Source organism: Cibotium barometz, chromosome 1 (genome assembly GCF_041138505.1).
Source record: "Cibotium barometz isolate CiBa-2024 chromosome 1, ASM4113850v1, whole genome shotgun sequence".
Taxonomy (NCBI): domain Eukaryota; kingdom Viridiplantae; phylum Streptophyta; class Polypodiopsida; order Cyatheales; family Cibotiaceae; genus Cibotium; species Cibotium barometz.
In genome coordinates, this window is record NC_141046.1 from 69,173,837 (window position 1) to 69,180,919 (window position 7,083).

The window sequence follows — 7,083 nt, forward strand, 5'->3', positions numbered from 1 at the left end:
TTTGACATATTTGACAAGCTTGGACATACTGGTAGACATACCTTTGCATTTTTGGCCAACAAAAGAATTGCTTTAACTTCTCCAAGGTACTGTTAATACCTCGATGACCCCCAACAAGAGAGTCATGGGCATTATAAAGAAGTGCATGTCTTTTCTCTTTGAGTATGCATAGCTGGTTCTTGTAAAATAACCAGCCATGGATGGAGTAATGACCCAGTTCCGAACTGAGGGCAAAACTGTGTGGAGTCCCAAACTCTATTGAATCGGCATATTGTTCTTTTAATATGAATTCCATCTTGTAAAGGTTTCTAATGCTTCAGAGCGGTGAGCACCCCTAATAGCTCTTTGTCATACACTGAATAATTCTTTTTAGCATCATTCAACTTGTGTGGTGATGACCTTATTGGAATAAGTCAACAAGGACGACCCATTCTGGGAGAGTTTGTAAAACTTATCCTCTAAATTGGTCATTTATTGGGGTGAAAGAAATCTTACTTTGAAGTCCAATACAAAAGTCTCCCGTACATAATGGATTGTGCTTGTGGGCTAGGTCTATGTAGACCTGACCAATGCTGCCACCAAGTAATGGCTTCTCTCGTGAGGTGTGAAGCCACTAGATGGACTTTGTCTTGTAGATCTAAAACTTTATCTAAAGGAAAATATGCAACAAATTGATGAATAAATTGTGTAGTTGCAGAATGATGACTCTTACGATCATACTTCTGAAGTTTGGTTAAGGTCGTTTGATGGTGGTTGCTGGAGCGGATGAGGTGCTAGGACTAGGTGCCATTTTGGGAAGCGTTGCCTTAAGACTAGCCTAAAAGATTGTTAATAAATTACTGATGCTTTAGTTGCATGGCTTCCTGATCTAGCTTATGTTGGTATTATGCCAGCGTTGCACATTCTCGGTCTTTAGTTTCCTTACATTTGATTTCTTAGAATGATGTGACTAGCTTTTGGAAAGCAAAAGATTAAAGCTTTTTAAATACTAAAAAGAGAAGAGCTTCTATTATTAAAAAGTGTAATGAAGAAACAACTTTTAGATTAGGTCTAGGATAAAGGTCATGGGATCAAGTATAAAAGGGGGCTCATGGGCCCTATTGTATCTTTTGGACATCTTTTGATATTTGGTCACTTTGACTCTTGGAGCCTCTTGGCATTCATACTTTAGCTTATAAGAGGCTATTTCCATCCTCTTGGTGAGAGGTTAACTCACTTAGGCATCATGGTTCTTCGTATGAGATTATTTCCTTACAAGATTAATACATGGTGATTATCCCATATCTCAGCTTTATGATCACTTCTTCTCAATTGGTATTATAGATCTTAGCTTAGATCCTTGTTTAAGGAGTGATTAAAAGATTAATCATTTTTTAATTATTCTTAATTCAATTTTAAGAATATATTTTCTTGATCATGATCAGTGAGAATCATTTTTAGATTGCTATTATCTAATTTTTTAGAATGCATTTTCTTGATCATGATTAGTGTTAATCATTTTTGGATTAGAGATTTCCAAAATTTCAAAATACATTTTCTTGATTTTTCTGCATTGCTTGATGTTCTTGAAAATATTCTTGAATTTTGTAGAAATTTTACATGAATTAGAGTTTATTTCCATCAAATCTTCACATAAACCCTAGTTTCTTATTTTCATTTACAAGATTCTTTGAGTTTCTTGCATTCTTGGGAAGATTCTTGGTTGTGTAGTTTTGGTGAAAGATTTATCAAGAAATGTGCTGATTATCAAAGGATTTGGAGACAGATTGCAAATATTGTAAAATCTTGGTGCAGTTTTAAAAAAGTGTACAAAATACAATTTGATGTGCAGTTTCAAGTGCAAATTTAAAGATTCAAGAGAAACGTTAAAGAAGTGTGAAGATCTGTTTTAAGATCATAATGCAAAATTGAAAATTATAGTGCAGAGTACTATTCTATTATTGCATATCTACAGTGCAAAGTACTATTCTGTTATCCATATCTACAATGCAAAATACGGTTCTATACAAGAGTTTGATGTTCAGAATGAAGTTTACACAAATCTTGATGTTGTTTTTTAAAGTTTGCAAAGACAGAGGTGTAGAGTCAAGATCTTGTTGCTATGATTGAGATTCATCAAAGTTTGGTGCAAATTTGCAATAGTAAGACTGAACTTTACCCTAATCTTGCCTTATTTTACATTTTTTTAAATATTATGCAAGAAAGTTTACTCAATGTTCAATAGTTACAAGAAAAGTATAAAATTTCTTGAGAAAGTGATTACGATATTGGATTAGTGTTAATCCTCAAAATATTAGTACTAAATATGACAATAAAATCAAGATTGAGTTCTATAATAGCATAATACAGGAGCCTTTTCATCATTGAGTTTTGGTTTGGTTAAGCTCTCATTGATGAAGAGGACAAACAATTAGACAGTGGATAGTGATTATAGTAAGGATTAGTGATAATCAATATGATTAGTCAATAATATTGGCAAAGGAATAGTGATAAGTCCATAATCTTGGCAAAGGAATAATTTCAGAGAGTTGAACAATAATCTACATCATTTAACACGCATTTGATGGTCTATTATGCCTTGTAAGTTTAATTAATAGAGTTAATATCTTGATTAACCTTCCTTGAGCTTGATTAAGAGAAGGATTGCAATGATGTGAAGGTCTGTATGCAGCTAGCATAGATGGTGCAGTTTGCACCCAAGCCATAGCTTAATGGCAAAATAGCTTAAAGATGATGATCTATTTCTTGCATCACAATATCTTTGTGGTTGGAGACTATTTGTATAGATATCTAGCTAGTTTCTTGAATGAACAAGAAGCAAGAAGATGGTATGTTAGTGTTGAGGCTTTCTTTTAAGATGGTGTAATAAGAGTTTATACGAGGTTCTGTGCATTATGCTTACTGAAAGAGCAACGCTTTACCATCACACAAGTGGCTTTGAGACAAGAACTTGCAGACTCAAAGGTGAAGCTCTTAAAAACAAATTAAATAGCCACAGCAATACTAACCATGGTTGCGAGATCTTGACGAAGGAGCTCCATGATCAGAGCCTTCCATTAGCAGGCTCCTACGGCTTGTTTTGCAGCTTTCCTCTTCATCTCTTGGAGTGCAGCTTGATAGCAGTTCTTCTCAGAGCAGTAAGTCAGATCTTCAAAAGCCAAAGAGATATTCAGAGGTAGATCTTCTCACTAGCTAGCATCATCATCTTATCTGTTATAGCCAACATCATCATCTTATCTGTTATAGCCAGCATCACTTCTGTCACACGCAATTTTAGGTGTAAGAGAAGAGCCTACATGCAAATCCAGGTGTAAGTGAGGGCCTGCCTCTACAGCGAAGATCAGCACTTAAGAGTTGTATAGCCAATACGACATCAAGAACATGTCATCACTCACAGCATACACACAAGCACGTCATTCGTCCGTTCAGGTTTTGCTTCAACTGTTGTACTGATAGTTTAGCTCAAATCCCAGTATGCGCAATCACATATGTAGTCGACTAAAGTCAATGGACTCTTCACAGTTTGTGACTGTTGATCCTCCATTGTTCACTCGTTGGCTGCCACCATCACTATTCTCTCGTTCTGTCTCTCTACAAGGAAAAAAATATGTGCTAATCTTTGCCAATTAGCTCTTTTTTTGGGGTTTTTTCATTAAAAAATGCACCCAACATCTTAAAATATTCGCCCAAATTTTGGCTGTGTGAAGGATTTTAGAAAATATTCGCTCGATTTTGGACATTTTATGGTATTTTTTGAAAACATTCACCCCATTTTCTATAATTTTAGATTTGTATAGGAGGAATAATTGTCAACCCACCAACACTTATATATTCATGGAGGCATCTTATTTTTTACCCTGACAGTACATCACTGGGTATGTTCTAGTTAGTGTTGTCAGTACTAATGCTAGTGCAACATTGTCTTAAATGGAGAGGGGCATGTTTGGCCAATAGCACAGTATATGGTGCTTTTACTAGGAGGATCAATGTAGGAGTTTACATTGTCGTCTTCTTGAAGCTGTGTTTTTGTTGTAGTACAGTAAAAAAACAATAACATGAGTGCACAAGAAATGTATCTCACCACATGCACCATCTCTCTCTCTCTCTCTCTCTCTCTCTCTCTCTCTCTCTCTCTCTCTCTCTCTCTCTCTCTCTCTCTCTCTCTCTCTCTCTCTCTCTCTCTCTCTCTCTCTCTCTCTCGTTTCTGCATCGTTTTCTCTTTCGTTTGCATTTGTAGAGAAACGCCCTCTCTCTTCGTTTTGTCCATCGCTCATTTAGTATGGCTACCTAGCTAAGCTCAGCCCAGGTTTATGCTCATAGGTGCCTTTTGTCACCCGTATGTGGAGTATCACTAACCTCAAGTGTACTGATGCATACACTAATCACAATTGTGCCAATGGATGCATCACTAATCAAATGTACACTATCCTCTAGACTGTCACCATAATCAACTAGAGTGTCCACATGATCCGTAGGAAAGATGATAAGATAGAAGTGTCGATGCTCAGTATGCTCGCTGCCATCTCTACCCTCAAGATTATGCCGACATGATCTGATTCATACGTATCACTATCACATACATCACCATCACGTGCATATGTGTCAGTGGTATCATGTACATGTATATCACTATGATCATGTGCATGTGTGTGTGATATATCAATATCATCATGTGTGTAGTATAACATCATCATCCTCATCATCTCCATCATAATACAATGAATGCATCGATCTAGGTAAATGAGAACCAATGAGATGATGGCTAGTCGATGTTGTGGGTGAGTCGTAGAAGCTATCGAGGCCCATGTGAACACCACTGCAATAGTGGCAAAAGTGTAAGCAAGCTTGATATGTGTCCTCCAAGGATCCAAACCTGTCATGCCATAACTCAGCAAATGCATCCCATGAATGACCACCACGATCATCATCACCCATATAATCATCCATAGCCACATTAGGAATATCATTATCATCTTCAATAGAATGATATGGATCAAACCCATACTTGCACGTGCACCACTCCTCCCAAAAGTGCTGCTATGAGCAAAGGGTCCCAAATTGGCCAATGAAATCCAAGTAGACACCATAGCTCCTCGTATGATCCCATACAAAATGATGTAAGGATGTATCCATGTAGATAACCCTGTGCTCATCAGAACAGTATGAAAATGTTACTTGCTCATCCGAACTAAACATCTGATAATCATGACATACACATAGCTTGCCTGCATGGCATACATACACAATGTTGCACCTTTGTGCCATACAAACATCCAAATGCTCAAAGTATAAGGCAGACAAATAATCCCTCACACTACACAACAACTAAGCTTACACAACAACTAAGCTGCGTGTGAACACACCCAATAAGCCAAAGCGTGCGAACCAAGGCTAGAAAATCTCCAAGTGTGTGAAACAAGTGCATAATGTACTAATGCATGTGATCAAGGCTATAAAGGCACAAATAATGTGAAGAAATGCTAGCAATGCCAAAGTGTGCATGAATCAAGGCTAACAATGCACAAAATGCAGATCGTGCGTGAACAAGCCTAAATATTGTATCAACACATGTGACACACCTCACACAAGTGAAAAATCACCTGAAAGATCCCAGCCCCTCTGCCGCGCAATGAATTTTGGGGTGCTAGTAGCGGAAGTAGCACTTCTTACGCAGGGCAGAGCCTCTCACTCGGGGCCTCGCCCACGGATATCTGGACAAGAGATTAATCTCTCAGTTCTTCCAAAACCGAACCCGGAAAAACTTCCCTCGCCCACCAGCACAGCAGACATAGGCGATTCCTCCAGGATATTTTATTTTAACGTAGTCAAGGTCATCACTAACCAATCTGATCTAACCAAACCCGTAAGTCTCATGGTCAGATCAAGGAAGAGACTTGCACTTGGATTATAGAGTCCAACGCTTTTTTCCTCATCAAGAGGCACAGCTGTTTATTCTTCTCCATAGAACAAGGATTATCCGAGATTTACTTCAACTATCGTAACTTAACAAAATTGAGTCTCATTTTAGGAATCCATCTCAGTCCAGCCTAACCCCATTCAATCCCATTGGTTAGCCAACCGCCCAACCACTGTAGTGATAGGATCCATTTAGGAATTTAGTTCTGTTTTGCTCCAGGTACCAGGGAAAAGAGTTCCCAGGCCCCCTAGCCGGTGCTTCAAGCAAACTTCAAGATAGTCACACCACTTACACACCCAATATGAAATTGTCTGTTCCATAGATTCAACTGTTTTTAAAACAATCTTTTAATGAAACCATAGTATCACTAATCATAATCCTCCAAAATATCTAGCTTGAGTTCCAATTTGCAATCATTCCTTCATTGGTGTACCTATGGCATCATTGGTAACCACAACGCTCACCACCTGTCCACTCACAGGGGTCTTTTCAATAGTTCCTAGCTCATAGTACCCAGAAATATAATGACATAAGAGAAATCCAGATGGACTCTCCACTGAAGATCAGCAAGATCAACCAACAGATCCATATAAAAGAGCCATGGACTCATCCGTTGAGGAGGACCAGCAAGGCCAATCAACCAGATCCATGCCCGAGTTCAGAAAACAACTCTAACACCTTGTTCCATTTTCTTCCCCAATGCACGCGTGGGTATCTTCAGTGACCCAGAGCCCGAGCACCGTATGGTCAGCACCCTCTAGGCTCCTTCGCAGGTCACCTAGTGCTTCACTCATAGGCCGCTTCCTTGGTCCCTCATCCACCGTACTACCAGAAGCTCACTATTTAAATCGAATCGAGGCAAGACCTCGGCCGACCTTGCTACGCGAGACGTCCTCCATTGACTTTCTGTCAGCTATTGCAACTTTATCACTTAGGTCTCCATGATCTCATTCACAAGATGGTCAAAATGCTTCCCTAGCATTCTTGACATAAAACAATCATTTAAAAACAGGTTTCATAAATACAGTTTCTAACGAACTCTCATCTTTCCACATTGTTCCACATCATTTCTCGTTATTCCACATTCTTCTACATCAATTCCCATTGCTTATTCCACATCCAGTTATATGTATTCCCATCGTCCTCCTTCATCCATTCTCATCCAA